The sequence below is a fragment of the Arachis hypogaea genome, chromosome 16 (genome assembly GCF_003086295.3).
Source record: "Arachis hypogaea cultivar Tifrunner chromosome 16, arahy.Tifrunner.gnm2.J5K5, whole genome shotgun sequence".
NCBI classification, from domain to species: Eukaryota; Viridiplantae; Streptophyta; class Magnoliopsida; order Fabales; family Fabaceae; genus Arachis; species Arachis hypogaea.
The window spans coordinates 81,423,412-81,442,247 of record NC_092051.1 but is presented as its reverse complement, the minus strand read 5'-3'; the positions used below and the strand labels follow the sequence as shown (position 1 = coordinate 81,442,247).

Genomic DNA, 18,836 nt, shown 5'->3' with positions numbered 1-18,836 from the left:
GATTCCTGCAAGGTTATTGGAAGTTGCTTGTTTCCAAAGCACTTAAGAAATAGTTAGCCTGTATGTATGCTTATGAATTTCTGAACTTAATCTGGTGTGTGAACACCAAACTTAGTTCCTTGCCTAGTACAACAGATTCAATACATGCAGAGAACCTCATGTGTTGTTATTAACAAGACAACTATGAACTAAAGACTAAACTACTGCTAAGTGGTTCCCCTGATTGGTTGGAGCTAGCAATTTGCCATTGGAGTGTAGTGTGATTCTAACTAGTATCTCTGGTAGAACACCAAACTTAGAATTACACTTTCACTCTTGGATTATTTTGGTGTGTAACACCAAACTTAGCTCCTCGTAATACAGGGGAAACTACTTGTGATCTTTATTGAAATGACAATGAAAAGGGAACTACCTTAGGTTGGGTTGTCTCCCAACAAAGCGCTCTTTTAGCGTCGCTTGCTCGACGATTCCTCCATTACTTGAGATGGTACTTCACTTTGGGGTTTTCCCCCATGTTGCCCATGTAGTATTTGAGCCTTTATCCATTTACAGTGAAAGTCCTCTTCGAACTCTCATCCATGATTTCTATGTGTCCATATGGCGATACCTGTGTGACAAGAAAGGGTCCTGACCACCTTGATTTGAGTTTTCCTGGGAACAGTCTCAATTTGGAGTTGTAGAGGAGTACTTGCTGCCCCTTTTCAAAACTCCTGGGTGCCAGATGGAGGTCATGTCTTCTCTTCGCCTTTTCTTTATAAATCTTGGCATTTTCATAGGCTTGAGATCTAAACTCCTCCATCTCTTGCAGCTGCAAGATCCTCTTTGCACCAACAGCAATGCTGTCAAAATTTAGTATCTTGAGAGCCCAGAGAGCTTTGTGCTCCAGCTCCAATGGTAAATGACAAGCTTTTCCATACACCAGTTGATATGGTGACATCCCAATCAGTGTTTTGAATGTTGTTCTGTATGCCCAGAGAGCATCATCTAGCTTCTTCGACCAGTCTTTTCTTGCTACTCCTACAGTTTTCTCCAGAATCCTTTTCAATTCTCTGTTGGATATCTCAGTTTGCCCACTTTTTTGGGGGTGGTAAGGCATGACAACCTTATGTTTTACCCTGTATCTCAAGAGAAGAGCTTCTAGTGGTCTGTTACAGAAATGGCTTCCTCCATCATTAATGAGTGCTCGTGGGACTCCGAACCGGCTAAAAATATTCTTTCTGAGGAAGTTCATGACCACCATGTTATCATTTGTTGGGGCTGCAATAGCTTCTACCCACTTGGAGACATAATCCACTGCTACCAAGATATACTTGTTTGAATATAAGGTTGGGAATGGTCCCATGAAATTCATTCCCCATACGTCGAACAGTTCCAGCTCTAAGATGAAATTCTGTGGCATCTCATTTCTCTTGGGTAGGTTTCCAGCTCTTTGGCACTCATTGCAACTCCTTGCTACTTCCTTGGCATCCTTGAAAAGGGTTGGCCAAAAGAATCCACTCTGTAACACCTTTGCGGTAGTTCTTTCCCCTCCAAAGTGGCCTCCATAGCACGAGCCATGGCAGTTCTATAGGACTTCTCTTCCTTCTTCTTCTGAAACACATCTTCTCAGGATTCCATCTGAACACTTCTTGAAGAGATATGGCTCATCCCAGATAAAATATTTTGCATCATTGATGAGCTTTCTTTTTTGATGTTTGTTGATTTCTGGAGGTAAAGCCCCAATTGCCTTGAAGTTGGCAATGTTTGCAAACCATGGTGCTTTGTGAACCGTCATCAGTTGCTCATCTGGGAAGAGCTCATTTACACTTGTGTCATGTGTTCTATCTTTATTATGAGGGATTCTGGATAGGTGATCTGCTACCTTGTTCTCCACTCCTTTCTTGTCTCTAATCTCAATATTGAATTCCTGCAACCATAAGATCCATCTTATTAGTCTTGGCTTTGATTCTTGCTTGGCAAACAAATATTTAAGTGCTATGTGATCTGTGAAAACAATCACTTTAGCACTAATGAGGTATGATCTAAACTTGTCAAATGTGAAAACTATTGCCAGCAACTCCTTTTCAGTAGTGGTATAATTTCTGAGTTTCATTGAGGACTTTGCTAGCATAGTATATCACATGTACTAAGTTATCTCTCCTCTGCCCTAACACGGCCCCAACTGCAAAATCAGATGCATCACACATCAATTCAAATGGTAGGTTCCAATCAGGTGGGGAAATGATAGGGGCAGAGGACAACCACTTTTTCAAATTTTCGAATGCTAGCATGCATGTTTCATCGAAGACAAATGGTGTATCAGATACAAGGAGATTGCTTAAGGGCTTGGCTATCTTTGAAAAATCTTTAATAACCTTCTGTAAAAGCCAGCATGCCCTAAAAAACTCCTAATTGCCTTGACATCACTGGGTGGAGGCAGTTTTTCAATAAGTTCCACTTTAGCTCTATCCACCTCAATGCCTTGGTTAGAAACCTTATGGCCAAGGACTATTCCTCCTGTCACCATAAAGTGACATTTCTCCCAGTTCAAGACCAGATTGGTCTCTTAGCACCTTTTCAATACCAAGGCTAGGTAATTTAGGCAACTAGGAAAGGAATCTCCGAATACCGAGAAATCATCCATAAATACTTCAATGAATTTTTCTATCATATCTGAGAAGATAGAAAGCATGCAGCGTTGGAAAGTTGCAGGTGCATTACATAGCCCAAATGGCATGCGCCTGTAGGCAAACACTCCATATGGGCAAGTGAATGGGGTTTTCTCTTGGTCTCTGAGATCAACCACTATTTGGTTATATCCTGAATAACCGTCGAGAAAACAATAATATGCGTGTCCTGCAAGTCTTTCCAACATCTGATCCATGAATGGAAGGGGAAAATGATCTTTTCGTGTAGCTTCATTGAGTTTTCTGTAATCTATGCACATCCGCCATCCTGTGACGGTCCTTGTAGGAATTAGTTCATTCTTCTCATTGGGAGACTACAGTAATTCCTCCCTTCTTTGGGACGACATGCACGGGGCTGACCCAGGGGCTGTCTGAGATCGGGTAGATTACCTCTCCCTGCCATAACTTCATAACTTCTTTCTGTACCACTTCCTTCATAACTGGGTTTAGCCTCCTTTGGGATTGAATGGATGGTTTGGCATCATCTTCCAACAGTATCTTATGCATGCATATGACCGAACTGATTCCTTTCAGGTCAGTGAGCATCCATCCTATGGCATCTTTATGCTTTCGTAACACTTGGAGTAGTTCATCCTCTTGGTTTTGGCTGAGGGATGAGTTTATGGTCACTGGGTAACTTTCATTCTCTCCTAAGTATGCATATTTGAGAGTGGGTGGCAGTGCTTTGAGTTCAAGTTTGGGTGCTTCTAATTTTTCATTCTCTTCTTTTGGTGCACCATGTATATGAATCTCCGCTGTTGCAGCCTCTTCACTAAACGTTGATTCCTCCTCTGTTAACCCTTCAGGTTCTTCTTCTTCGAAACTCTCTTGCATTGCATCTTCCAGTGAGTCCAACCTCATACATTCTCCCCATTGTTCTGGTGGGTAACTCATGGCCTTGAACACATTGAATGTCATCTTTTCATTGTGTAATCTCAGGGTGAGGTCACCTTTTTGGACATCAATGACAGCTCCAGCAGTGGCCAAGAATGGCCTTCCCAGGATGATGGAGGCCTTGGCTTCCTCCTGCATGTCTAGCACTACAAAGTCTGCTGGGAAGATGAAATCCCCCACTTTCACCAGCAAATCTTCCACTACGCCATGAGGGAATTTGAACGAACAGTCTGCCAGTTGTAAGGCCATTTTTGCTGGCTTAGCCTCCTCGATCTTCATCTTTCTCATCATAGCTACTGACATCAAATTTATGCTAGCTCCTAAGTCACATAGAGCCTTCTCCACTGTGATTTCCCCTATAATACAAGGGATCTGGAAACTCCCAGGATCCTTCAATTTTTGGGGTAGTTTATGATGAATGATAGCACTACATTCCTCGGTTAGTATCACAGTCTCGTTGCTCTTCCAGCTTCTCTTCTTAGTCATTAGCTCCTTTAAAAACTTGGCGTAGAGCGGCATTTGCTCTATTGCTTCAGCAAAGGGTATGTTGATTTGTAGTTTCTTAAAGATTTTCAAAAATCTTAAGAACTGGTTGTCATCCCCCTTCTTCTTCAATTGCTGAGGGTATGGGACTCTTGGGACTTCTGGCTTTAGCATTTCTTCCTTTTTTTGCGAACTCGAAGTGAAAACTCGAACTTCATTTTGCTCCTCTTCCTTTTCACTTGAGTCCTTTTCTTGTGGTTTCTGGGAGGTTTCCTTTAGTTCTTTCCCGCTCCTAAGGGTGATAGCCTGACATTCCTCCCTTAGGTTTGAGTCAGTATCGCTGCGAAGGTTGTGGCTGGGAATTTGCTTGAATAGGTACCCAATTTGTGTCTCAAGTTTCTTGATAGCAGCATCTTGATTCTGCATATTGGACCGCACTTCTTCTTTGAATGCTTTACTGTCTTGAATTTCTTTGCATATGCCTTCAAGTAGAGTCTCAATCCTTGAGAGTCTATCATCAGATGATGGTGGGTTGGGATTGGAGGGATGAGAAGGGTTATTTTGGTTTTGGTAATGATGTGAAGAGGTGTTTTTAGGGTGGTGTTGATATGATCTCTGTGTGGAATGTTGGTGAGCTGTATTGTTGTTGGGGTTGTGACGCCTCTGATCTTGGCCTTGATCTTGTTGATTTCCCCACCCAAAGTTTGGGTGGTTCCTCCAACCAGGGTTGTAGGTCTTAGAGTATGGATCATGGGTCTGCCTGGGTGAGTTTCCAATGTAGTTGGCTTGTTCATGCTCACCCTCTGCCTCTGCATTCACCCCCTTCTTGGGTTGTTGATGAGGTGGTGATTACTGCTACTTGGTTCCTCTCCATCTTCTTGGTGAGGTCAGCCAGCTGCTTGGTAATAAGCTTGTTTTGGGCCAGCAGTGCATCCACATTGTTCAGCTCCATCACTCCTCTAGTGTTGCCTCTTTCAGAAGCATAGAAGTAGTCATTCTCTACTACAGTCTCAATGACATCTATGGCTTGTTAATGGTCTTCTTCTTGTTCAGAGATCCCCCGGATGAGTGGTCTACTGCCTTCTTTGATCATACGAAAGGCCTTCATAGAAAATGTGCAACTGCACCCATTCATTGAACATATCTGGCGGGCATCTTCTTGTCAAGTCTTTAAACCTCTCCCATGCTTCATATAGAGTCTTACCATCCTGCTGCCTGAATGTTTGTACCTCAGCTCTCAACCTGTTGATCCGTTGAGGAGGATAGAATCTTGCCAAGAACTTATTCACCACATCTTCCCAGGTTGCTAAACTCTCCTTTGGAAAGGATTCCAGCCATTTAGATGCTTTGTCCTTGAGCGAGAAAGGAAACAGAAGTAGTCTATAGGTGTCAGGATGAACACCATTAGACTTCACAGTATCGCATATCCTCAGGAAAGTGGTTAGACGTTGATTGGGGTCTTCTTGGACACTTCCTCCGAATGAACAATTGTTCTGAATAAGGGTGATGAGCTGTGGCTTTAGTTCAAAGTTGTTGGCATGTATGGTTGGCCTTTGGATGCTACTCCCATAGTTTCCTAGGTTTGGGTTGATGTAAGAACCCAGAACTCTTCTCTCTTGCCCAGCCTGATGCGCTGGACCTTCTATGCCATGATTGTGAGCCTCTTCTTCATGATGGTTTTCCATATTCTCATCCATGTCTGGTTCAAAGTACTCTTCCTCTTCCTCAGCACCAACCACTCTCTTTCCTCTTGCTTCCGTCCTTAATCTAAGGAAGGTCCTCTCAGGTTCAGAATCAAAGAAAGTTGAAGCCCTGCTTCTTCTACCTGTCATACAACCAACAAGGCACAAGCAAGAGAGATAGATGCAGACAGTAATTTCTACAGAAATGCTGTTAGTGTGAGTGATGCAATATATCAAACAGTTAGTGGGTTAGTGACTGAATTTTAAACAACTAAGAAAATAGGTAGGAGAAAGGGAAGAAAATAGCTAAACAAAAAGTAAATTACTCAAATGAACTTAAATCAAACAAAATAAAAACAAATGCTCAATCTAGTTATCCACCAATTTAATCATTGTTGATACAAAATCAATCCCCGGCAACGGTGCCATAAACTTGATGCACGAAAACTTGTCCTTTAACAAATCTCCCTCGGCAAGTATACCAAATTGTCGTCAAGTAAAAACTCACAATAGAGTGAGGTCGAATCCCACAGGGATTGATTGGTCAAGCAACTTTAATTGGAAGAATGTTCTAGTTGAGCTAAGCGGAAATTCGGTTGAGAATTGAAGAAAATTAAATGGCGGGAAAGTAAATTGCAGAAAATAAATGACAGAAGGTAAATTGCAGAATCTTAAATGGTGAAGGAGAGTTTAGCATGAAAGTAAATAGCAGATGATGACATGTCACCATGTCATGTTTTTCTATGCTTTTTCATACAAGAAATTTATAATTAGTGCTTAATTATTGCATTCTTTTGTGCTTAAATAGTATATTTTCTTGATCTTTTGATTTTATAAATTTTTTAGGAAATAAGAAGAAAAAGAAGCAAAAGAGCACAAAATAAGCTAAAAAGAAGGAACGAGGCATTTTGGGCACATTTTGGAGTTGAGGCACGCTTTGGAACCTTAGGCCACGCTTTTAAAAGCGTGGTCCATTACCATGAAGCCATGGCATGATATATATGCCTTATGCATGCATTCAAGCCAATGAATCATGGCATTACATGAATGACGTTCAAGTTCATTAATTATCATTGCTAATAAAAATTAATACATGTATAAAGCATTTGATCATTAAAGAATGAATGCTACATTAATACATTGGCATTAATTAATAAAGCCAATAAAAGCATGCAATATTAAAGGCAATTGGCTAACGAACATATCAAGCCCTTTCAATGTTAATGCACTAGGATTTATTAATTAATTAAATAATGCATGCATGATTTTTAATTGCCAATGAATAAATGAATGAACATGGTCAAACGTTGGTTTGCAAAAACATCACCCAGGGAAGCAAAAAGCTTGTGCCAACGTTTGCCTCAAACTTGAGGTCAAACGTTGGCTTGAAAAATTTCACCCAGGGAAGCAAAAAGCTTGTGCCAACGTTTGCCTCAAACTTGAGGTCAAACGTTGGCGCCATTTTAGCATGAAGAAGAGTCCCTGATTGAAGGTTTAATTGAGCCACGTTTGCACCAACGTTTGCCTCAAACGTTGGGTCAAACGTTGGCCAAAAGAGATGCTTAACGTGGGAGTTAACGTTGCTCATAGTGGCTCATTCCAATGTTACTGACAAAGGTGGGTGTCACTAACGTTGGCGATTCTTTGCTCCCTCCACGTTAGAGTCCATGTTAACTAAGTTAACGTGGCAAATAACGTGGCTCAAAGTGGCTTAGTCCAACATTAGTGATAAAGGTGAGTATCACTAACATTGGCCATTCTTTTGCTTCCCCACGTTAGAGTCCACGTTAATTGAGTTAATGTGGCTCTTAACGTGGCCAATATGAGCTTGGTCCAACGTTAGTGACAAAGGTGAGTGTCACTAACGTTGGCTTCATTTTCTTCTTCCACGTTAGAGTTCACGTTAACTTAGTTAACGTGACTCTTAACGTGGGCTATGATGGCTTCGAGGACGTTATTGGCGATTACTTTTCTCATTAACGTTGCAAGCTAGCTCCCTTTCCACGTTAGTGGTCACGTTAGTTAGACTAACGTGGCTGTTAACGTGGTTCTTCCTTGCTTCCATTGTCCTGAAATCAAGTAGTAGAGTGCATCAAAGTTCTAATCTAAGTCATGAGACATGCATCATCCAATTTGTCATTTAATTCATGCATAATTCTCATGAAATCATGTAAAGTGCACAATATTTGCTTGAATCAAGATGTAAGTGAAATTCTACCCAAAACTTGCTTATTTCCTAAGAAAATGCATAAAACTATCCTAAAACAGTAAAGAAAAGGTCAGTAAAACTGGCCAAAATGCCCTGGCGTCACAACACCAAACTTAAAGCTTGCTTGTCCCTAAGCAAGTACTAGAACAAGAGAATGATGAATGGAATGCCAAGAGAAATGAGTCATTATTATGGAAGTCATGTCCTTGGTTTTATGGTGGTTTCATGCATAGCAACTTAGGTTCATTCCTTCACTGGCTTTCAGACCTTTATCATGTCCTGGAATACTCACTTGATGCACCCTATGAGACTTTTATTCATTGATCCTTTTGTGGTTTTCAGGGTTTGATTGTGCTTTTTAGACTAGGTGCTCTGTGAGGGGGCGACTCTTTAAGATAAGCTTTCAGCCAGCACTCCCAAACCAGTTGGTTCAAGGTGCTAGGTGTTAAGACACCCCTAAGGACTTACTCCCTCAAGTCTCTTTCCCCCATACATACACACCACAGGCACATGGTTTGTTTATTTTCTTTCTTGAGACCTTGGTGTCCAGCACCTCTTTGGGTTACTAAGTGTTCTGTAGCAAGGGTTACTCTTGATAGTGGACTTTCAGCTGATAATCCTGGGTTAGTTAACCCAAGTTACCAAGTGATAAGGCACCCCAAAGAGCTTATTCATCCAAGTAAATCCCTTACACAGGAGTACCACAGACACATGCCTCATGATTCAAACCCTTGGTGCCTAGCCTTATTTCTTACTCTTTTTCTTTTATTTCCCAACTTTTATTTTTCTTTTCCCCTTTTTCTTATTAGGATCTTGTTATTTAGCTAGTCTCATGGGGTGTGTTTCAAGCATATGATTCAGGACAGATAGTTGCCTTCCTACCTTATTGGTGAACTAATTTAGCTAATCTATTACCATACCATAAACTTAGGAACTTACTCCACAATATGAACTCCACTCTGGTTTTTCATAACATACATTCTCTTTTTATTTAACTTAAAAGGACAAGCATACAAGTAGGCAAGGTGAAGATGCAGCAGGTATCTTGGACAGCATACATATGACAAAAGCAATGAAAACAAGCATTAAATTCTAATGATTTAAACTAATGAGTAACTATTAATCAAGGGCACATTCGGACTTCCAATTTTTAGCATTCCAAGTATATGGAATTAAGTAACAATACAACCTTCTGGTGATGGTTTCTAGTTGTCTCTTTGTTGTCATCATCCATAGTTTCTGCATTCTACTCCACTTCCTTGGATGATTGTGCATCATTTCTCCAGAAGATTCCTGCAAGGTTATTGGAAGTTGCTTGTTTCCAAAGCACTTAAGAAATAGTTAGCCTGTATGTATGCTTATGAATTTTTGAACTTAATCTGGTGTGTGAACACCAAACTTAGTTCCTTGCCTAGTACAACATATTCAATACATGCAGAAACCTCATGTGTTGTTATTAACAAGACAACTATGAACTAAAGACTAAACTACTGCTAAGTGGTTTCCCTGATTGGTTGGAGCTAGCAATTTGCCATTGGAGTGTAGTGTGATTCTAACTAGTATCTCTGGTAGAACACCAAACTTAGAATTACACTTTCACTCTTGGATTATTTTGGTGTGTAACACCAAACTTAGCTCCTCGTAATACAGGGAAAACTACTTGTGATCTTTATTGAAATGACAATGAAAAGGGAACTACCTTAGGTTGGGTTGTCTCCCAACAAAGCGCTATTTTAGCGTCGCTTGCTCGACGATTCCTCCATTTCTTGAGATGGTACTTCACTTTGGGGTTTTCCCCCATGTTGCCCATGTAGTGTTTGAGCCTTTATCCGTTTACAGTGAAAGTCCTCTTTGAACTCTCATCCATGATTTCTATGTGTCCATATGGCGATACCTGTGTGACAAGAAAGGGTCCTGACCACCTTGATTTGAGTTTTCCTGGGAACAGTCTCAATTTGGAGTTGTAGAGGAGTACTTGCTGCCCCTTTTCAAAACTCCTGGGTGCCAGATGGAGGTCATGTCTTCTCTTCGCCTTTTCTTTATAAATCTTGGCATTTTCATAGGCTTGAGATCTAAACTCCTCCATCTCTTGCAGCTGCAAGATCCTCTTTGCACCAACAGCAATGCTGTCAAAATTTAGTATCTTGAGAGCCCAGAGAGCTTTGTGCTCCAGCTCCAATGGTAAATGACAAGCTTTCCCATACACCAGTTGATATGGTGACATCCCGATCAGTGTTTTGAATGTTGTTCTGTATGCCCAGAGAGCATCATCTAGCTTCTTCGACCAGTCTTTTCTTGCTACTCCTACAGTTTTCTCCATAATCCTTTTCAATTCTCTGTTGGATATCTCAGTTTGCCCACTTGTTTGGGGGTGGTAAAGCATGACAACCTTATGTTTTACCCTGTATCTCAAGAGAAGAGCTTCTAGTGGTCTGTTACAGAAATGGCTTCCTCCATCATTAATGAGTGCTCGTGGGACTCCAAACCGGCTAAAAATATTCTTTATGAGGAAGTTCATGACCACCATGTTATCATTTGTTGGGGCTGCAATAGCTTCTACCCACTTGGAGACATAATCCACTGCTACCAAGATATACTTGTTTGAATATAAGGTTGGGAATGGTCCCATGAAATTCATTCCCCATACGTCGAACAGTTCCAGCTCTAAGATGAAATTCTGTGGCATCTCATTTCTCTTGGGTAGGTTTCCAGCTCTTTGGCACTCATTGCAGCTCCTTGCTACTTCCTTGGCATCCTTGAAAAGGGTTGGCCAAAAGAATCCACTCTGTAACACCTTTGCGGCAGTTCTTTCCCCTCCAAAGTGGCCTCCATAGCACGAGCCATGGCAGTTCTATAGGACTTCTCTTCCTTCTTCTTCTGAAACACATCTTCTCAGGATTCCATCTGAACACTTCTTGAAGAGATATGGCTCATCCCAGATAAAATATTTTGCATCATTGATGAGCTTTCTTTTTTGATGTTTGTTGATTTCTGGAGGTAAAGCCCCAGTTGCCTTGAAGTTGGCAATGTTTGCAAACCATGGTGCTTTGTGAACCGTCATCAGTTGCTCATCTGGGAAGAGCTCATTTACACTTGTATCATGTGTTCCATCTTTATTATGAGGGATTCTGGATAGGTGATCTGCTACCTTGTTCTCCACTCCTTTCTTGTCTCTAATCTCAATATTGAATTCCTGCAACCATAAGATCCATCTTATTAGTCTTGGCTTTGATTCTTGCTTGGCAAACAAATATTTAAGTGCTATGTGATCTGTGAAAACAATCACTTTAGCACCAATGAGGTATGATCTAAACTTGTCAAATGCGAAAACTATTGCCAGCAACTCCTTTTCAGCAGTGGTATAATTTCTTTGAGTTTCATTGAGGACTTTGCTAGCATAGTATATCACATGTACTAAGTTATCTCTCCTCTGCCCTAACACGGCCCCAACTGCAAAATCAGATGCATCACACATCAATTCAAATGGTAGGTTCCAATCAGGTGGGAAAATGATAGGGGCAGAGGACAACCTCTTTTTCAAATTTTCGAATGCTAGCATGCATGTTTCATCGAAGACAAATGGTGTATCAGATACAAGGAGATTGCTTAAGGGCTTGGCTATCTTTGAAAAATCTTTAATAAACCTTCTGTAAAAGCCAGCATGCCCTAAAAAACTCCTAGTTGCCTTGACATCACTGGGTGGAGGCAGTTTTTCAATAAGTTCCACTTTAGCTCTGTCCACCTCAATGCCTTGGTTAGAAACCTTATGGCCAAGGACTATTCCTCCTGTCACCATAAAGTGACATTTCTCCCAGTTCAAGACCAGATTGGTCTCTTGGCACCTTTTCAATACCAAGGCTAGGTGATTTAGGCAACTAGGAAAGGAATCTCCGAATACCGAGAAATCATCCATAAATACTTCAATGAATTTCTCTATCATATCTGAGAAGATAGAAAGCATGCAGCGTTGGAAAGTCGCAGGTGCATTACATAGCCCAAATGGCATGCGCCTGTAGGCAAACACTCCATATGGGCAAGTGAATGGGGTTTTCTCTTGGTCTCTGGGATCAACCACTATTTGGTTATATCCTGAATAACCGTCGAGAAAACAATAATATGCGTGTCCTGCAAGTCTTTCCAACATCTGATCCATGAATGGAAGGGAAAAATGATCTTTTCGTGTAGCTTCATTGAGTTTTCTGTAGTCTATGCACATCCGCCATCCTGTGACGGTCCTTGTAGGAATTAGTTCGTTCTTCTCATTGGGAGACTACAGTGATTCCTCCCTTCATTGGGACGACATGCACGGGGCTGACCCAGGGGCTGTCTGAGATCGGGTAGATTACCTCTCCCTGCCATAACTTCATAACTTCTTTCTGTACCACTTCCTTCATAACTGGGTTTAGCCTCCTTTGGGATTGAATGGATGGTTTGGCATCATCTTCCAACAGTATCTTATGCATGCATATGGCCGAACTGATTCCTTTCAGGTCAGCGAGCATCCATCCTATGGCATCTTTATGCCTTCGCAACACTTGGAGTAGTTCATCCTCTTGGTTTTGGCTGAGGGATGAGTTTATGGTCACTGGGTAACTTTCATTCTCTCCTAAGTATGCATATTTGAGAGTGGGTGGCAGTGCTTTGAGTTCAAGTTTGGGTGCTTCTAACTTTTCATTCTCTTCTTTTGGTGCACCATGTATATGAATCTCCACTGTTGCAACCTCTTCACTAAACGTTGATTCCTCCTCTGTTAACCCTTCAGGTTCTTCTTCTTCGAAACTCTCTTGCATTGCATCTTCCAGTGAGTCCAACCTCATACATTCTTCCCATTGTTCTGGTGGGTAACTCATGGCCTTGAACACATTGAATGTCATCTTTTTATTGTGTAATCTCAGGGTGAGGTCACCTTTTTGGACATCAATGATAGTTCCAGCAGTGGCCAAGAATGGCCTTCCCAGGATGATGGAGGCCTTGGCTTCCTCCTGCATGTCTAGCACTACAAAGTCTGTTGGGAAGATGAAATCCCCCACTTTCACCAGCAAATCTTCCACTACGCCATGAGGGAATTTGAACGTTTAGTCTGCTAGTTGTAAGGCCATTTTTGTTGGCTTAGCCTCCTCGATCTTCATCTTTCTCATCATAGCTACTGACATCAAATTTATGCTAGCTCCTAAGTCACATAGAGCCTTCTCCACTGTGATTTCCCTTAATAATACAAGGGATCTGGAAGCTCCCAGGATCCTTCAATTTTTGGGGTAGTGTATGATGAATGATAGCACTACATTCCTCGGTTAGTTTCACAGTCTCGTTGCTCTTCCAGCTTCTCTTCTTAGTCATTAGCTCCTTTAAAAACTTGGCGTAGAGCGGCATTTGCTCTATTGCTTCAGCAAAGGGTATGTTGATTTGTAGTTTCTTAAAGATTTTCAAAAATCTTAAGAACTGGTTGTCATCCCCCTTCTTCTTCAATTGCTGAGGGTATGGGACTCTTGGGACTTCTGGCTTTAGCATTTCTTCCTTTTTTTTGCGAACTCAAAGTGAAAACTCGAACTTCATTTTGCTCCTCTTCCTTTTCACTTGAGTCCTTTTCTTGTGGTTTCTGGGAGGTTTCCTTTAGTTCTTTCCCGCTCCTAAGGGTGATAGCCTGACATTCCTCCCTTAGGTTTGAGTCAGTATCGCTGCGTAGGTTGTGGCTGGGAATTTGCTTGAATAGGTACCCAATTTGTGTCTCAAGTTTCTTGATAGCAGCATCTTGATTCTGCATATTGGACCGCACTTCTTCTCTGAATGCTTTACTGTCTTGAATTTCTTTGCATATGCCTTCAAGTAGAGTCTCAATCCTTGAGAGTCTATCATCAGATGATGGTGGGTTGGGATTAGAGGGATGAGAAGGGTTATTTTGGTTTTGGTAATGATGTGAAGAGGTGTTGTTAGGGTGGTGTTGAGATGATCTCTGTGTGGAATGTTGGTGAGCTGTATTGTTGTTGGGGTTGTGACGTCTCTGATCTTGGCCTTGATCTTGTTGATTTCCCCACCCAAAGTTTGGGTGGTTCCTCCAACCAGGGTTGTAGGTCTTAGAGTATGGATCATGGGTCAGCCTGGGTGAGTTTCCAATGTAGTTGGCTTGTTCATGCTCACCCTCTGCCTCTGCATTCACCCCCTTCTTGGGTTGTTGATAAGGTGGTGATTACTGCTACTTGGTTCCTCTCCATCTTCTTGGTGAGGTCAGCCAGCTGCTTGGTAATAAGCTTGTTTTGGGCCAGCAGTGCATCCACATTGTTCAGCTCCATCACTCCTCTAGTGTTGCCTCTTTCAGAAGCATAGAAATAGTCATTCTCTGCTACAGTCTCAATGACATCTATGGCTTGTTAATGGTCTTCTTCCTGTTCAGAGATCCCCCGGATGAGTGGTCTACTGCCTTCTTTGATCATACGAAAGGCCTTCATAGAAAATGTGCAACGGCACCCATTCATTGAACATATCTGGCGGGCATCTTCTTGTCAAGTCTTTAAACCTCTCCCATGCTTCATATAGAGTCTCACCATCCTGCTGCCTGAATGTTTGTACCTCAGCTCTCAACCTGTTGATCCATTGAGGAGGATAGAATCTTGCCAAGAACTTATTCACCACATCTTCCCAGGTTGCTAAACTCTCCTTTGGAAAGGATTCCAGCCATTTAGATGCTTTGTCCTTGAGCGAGAAAGGAAACAGAAGTAGTCTATAGGTGTCAGGATGAACACCATTAGACTTCACAGTATCGCATATCCTCAGGAAAGTGGTTAGACATTGATTGGGGTCTTCTTGGACACTTCCTCCGAATGAACAATTGTTCTGAACAAGGGTGATGAGCTGTGGCTTTAGTTCAAAGTTGTTGGCATGTATGGTTGGCCTTTGGATGCTACTCCCACAGTTTCCTGGGTTTGGGTTGATGTAAGAACCCAGAACTCTTCTCTCTTGCCCAGCCTGATGCGCTGGACCTTCTATGCCATGGTTGTGAGCCTCTTCTTCATGATGGTTTTCCATATTCTCATTCATGTCTGGTTCAAAGTACTCTTCCTCTTCCTCAGCACCAACTACTCTCTTTCCTCTTGCTTCCGTCCTTAATCTAAGGAAGGTCCTCTCAGGTTCAGAATCAAAGAAAGTTGAAGCCCTGCTTCTTCTACCTGTCATACAACCAACAAGGCACAAGCAAGAGAGATAGATACAGACAGTAATTTCAACAGAAATGCTGTTAGTGTGAGTGATGCAATATATCAAACAGTTAGTGGGTTAGTGACTGAATTTTAAACAACTAAGAAAATGGGTAGGAGAAAGGGAAGAAAATAGCTAAACAAAAAGTAAATTACTCAAATGAACTTAAATCAAACAAAATAAAAACAAATGCTCAATCTAGTTATCCACCAATTTAATCATTGTTGATACAAAATCAATCCCCGGCAATGGCACCATAAACTTGATGCACGAAAACTTGTCCTTTAACAAATCTCCCTCGGCAAGTATACCGAATTGTCGTCAAGTAAAAACTCACAATAGAGTGAGGTCGAATCCCACAGGAATTGATTGGTCAAGCAACTTTAATTGGAAGAATATTCTAGTTGAGCTAAGCGGAAATTGGGTTGAGAATTGAAGGAAATTAAATAGCGGAAAAGTAAATTGCAGAAAATAAATGACGGAAGGTAAATTACAGAATCTTAAATGGTGAAGGAGAGTTTAGCATGAAAGTAAATAGCAGATGATGACATGTCACCATGTCATGTTTTTCTATGCTTTTTCATACAAGAAATTTATAATTAGTGCTTAATTATTGCATTCTTTTGTGCTTAAATAGTATATTTCCTTGATCTTTTGATTTTATAAATTTTTTAGGAAATAAGAAGAAAAAGAAGCAAAAGAGCACAAAATAAGCTAAAAAGAAGGAAAGAGGCATTTTGGGCACATTTTGGAGTTGAGGCACGCTTTGGAACCTTAGGCCACGCTTTTAAAAGCGTGGTCCATTACCATGAAGCCATGGCATGATATATATGCCTTATGCATGCATTCAAGCCAATGAATCATGGCATTACATGAATGACGTTCAAGTTCATTAATTAGCATTGCTAATAAAAATTAATGCATGTATAAAGCATTTGATCATTAAAGAATGAATGCTACATTAATACATTGGCATTAATTAATAAAGCCAATAAAAGCATGCAATATTAAAGGCAATTGGCTAAAGAACATATCAAGCCCTTTCAACGTTAATGCACTTGGATTTATTAATTAATTAATTAATGCATGCATGATTTTTAATTGCCAATGAATAAATGAATGAACATGGTCAAACGTTGGTTTACAAAAACATCACCCAGGGAAGCAAAAAGCTTGTGCCAACGTTTGCCTCAAACTTGAGGTCAAACGTTGGCTTGAAAAATTTCACCCAGGGAAGCAAAAAGCTTGTGCCAACGTTTGCCTCAAACTTGAGGTCAAAAGTTGGCGCCATTTTAGCATGAAGAAGAGTCCCTGATTGAAGGTTTAATTGAGCCACGTTTGCACCAACGTTTGCCTCAAACGTTGGGTCAAACGTTGACCAAAAGAGATGCAAGGGAGAAGCCACGTTTGAGCTCAAGTTTGACCTCAAAGTTTGAGCCAAACGTGGATGGCAGCACAAAGGGCCAGCTGCTAAAAAAAAGCTTAAGTCAAAGTTTGCCTCAAACTTGGACTCAAGCTTAAATGGTTCATGGCCCGATTCACAAACGGGTTTCTTCTCAAGACCAAGAACAATCAACAGAGGCCATCTTCAACCCTAATCCAAAGCAAGCAAATCCCATTATCATCACTCAAAGGCACAAGAGATAGATAAAATAGGAATTTCATTTAATTGTAATTTGTCTTTATTTTCATTTTTATTTTTCATTTTCATTTTGTAAAAGCCTATATAAAGGCATTAGTTTCATTTCACTTAGAGGGAGCTCTGCTAGAGCATTAGAAGGCCAACTCCAATAGGAAGTTTTGCACTCTTTAGTTTTCATTTTGCTTTCTCTCTTAGTCTTCTTTTCTGTTTTGAAATTTTCGATTGAGATTGGAAGGATTTCTGTTTTCATTCTCTATCTGCAACTTCTCTTTACTTCTTCTGCAATCTTTCTTTTAATTCTCTGCAACTTTTCTCTTGTTGGATCAAGGAAGGACTTGAGATCTAGACTTGTTTTCTAGTCTCCTCCACCCCTGAGATCATTAACATCCTTTTAATTGCTGTAATTTAGCATCAGTCATTTTCTGTTTTTAATCTTTCAAGCATTTTTACTTTCTGTTGCATTGCTTCCAATTTACATTTCCTGCAATTGCTCTAAGTTCTTATTCACTGCAATTTTGCTTCTCTGCTTACATTGTTCCCAATTTATTCTTCCTGCAATTTAAATTTCCAGTTGCGTGATCTATTGCTCTCTTTAATTTCTAACACCCCAGCCCCTTTACTTTTCATGCAATTTACTTTTCTTGCAATTTAAGTTTCAGCTATTTTACTTTCTTGTTCTTTAAGTTACTTGCAATTTTACTTTCTGCATCTTTAAGATTCATTGCAATTTACTTTCTATTGGCTACATTTCACATAATTCACTCAATGTTAGCTTGACTAAACTAATCACCCACTAAAGTTGCTTGATCCATCAATCCCTGTGGGATCGACCTCACTCTAAGTGAGTTTTACTACTTGATGCGACCCGGTACACTTGCCGGTGAGTTTTGTGTTGGATCATTTTCCACCCATCAGCAGAAAGTAAAGAGAATGGGTAAGATCAGAAATGGGGAGTTCATTGGGCTTAGGAGATGTTGCATTCTCCAGATCAAGTTCATTTTCATGTCTCCCTCAATCAATGCATTTATTGATCTCCTTGGCAATCTTAAGTGATTGAATTCCAATTCCTTGGTAATTCAATCTCTCAAATCAGATCAATAGCCAATTCCTTGGTCTAATTGCTCATGAGAAGAGATGAAGTGTGGTCACTGATTATACCACATGTATTTCTAAATCAAAGTATTGGGAGAATTATATGTCACCATATCCGCCCAAACCCCAATTTGGTCCAACATGAGAAAGCATTTCTAGCATGATCTCTTCATTCCTCTTCCAAGGTTCAGAAGATATCCAAGTATGAATAGCTTCTTTTCCAAGATAACTACCCAATTGGATGAAGATTGAAAGCCTTCTAGTAAAATCAAGAGAAAAGAAAGAAGAAGAGTAATGAAAACTATTATTGATCCATCAAATTACAACAGAGCTCCCTAACCCAATGAAACAGGTTTAGTTGTTCATAGCTCTGGGAAATGAAAGCATAGATGGAAAATACATTATGAAAAGTAAAACTAGAAGTGCAGAGAGAGTAAAATATTACAGAGGCTAACTAAAATTCCCCTACCCTTTTCTAATTCAAAACTACCCCTATATATACTACTCTTCTAATCTTCTAGTTGGTTCTTCAAGTCTTGGATATGGGCCTTTGGATCCTGAGTTTGAAGCAGTTATCCTCTTCAGTGGGCTTAGCTTTACATACAGAGAGAAAGTGTGAAGCAAGTAGGGACTTTAGCTTAGGACGTTAGTGGCGTTAACGTTAAGTGAAAGTGTGGGTTCGAGAACGTTAGTGACAATCAGCTTTTTCACTAACGTTCCTAACCCAGGGATGATCTACGTTAACTTCAATGTTAGTGGCACCAACGTGACCACTAACGTTGCCTCTTGGTCCTTCACACAGGTTATTGGGACTTACCTTTTCCAATAACATTGAAAGTCCTCCCTTCCCCCTACGTTAGAGTTCACGTTAGTGTGGCTAACGTGACCTTTAACGTAGGCTTGCCAAATCTTCGAGAACGTTAGTGACACTTACCTTTGTCACTAACGTTCCAAAACGCCCCTACTTCCCACGTTAGAGT

General features: G+C 40.7%; 2 non-coding genes across 2 annotated transcripts; both read left to right on the top strand.

The window, feature by feature from the left end:
- Positions 1 to 5,180: 5,180 nt before the first annotated feature.
- Positions 5,181 to 5,287, top strand: LOC112761682 (small nucleolar RNA R71). The gene has a single exon (XR_003182065.1). It is a non-coding gene; the product is annotated as a small nucleolar RNA R71 (small nucleolar RNA).
- Positions 5,288 to 14,406: 9,119 nt separating this feature from the next.
- On the top strand, positions 14,407 to 14,513 carry LOC112760636 (small nucleolar RNA R71). The gene has a single exon (XR_003181068.1). It is a non-coding gene; the product is annotated as a small nucleolar RNA R71 (small nucleolar RNA).
- The last annotated feature ends 4,323 nt before the right edge of the window (positions 14,514 to 18,836 follow it).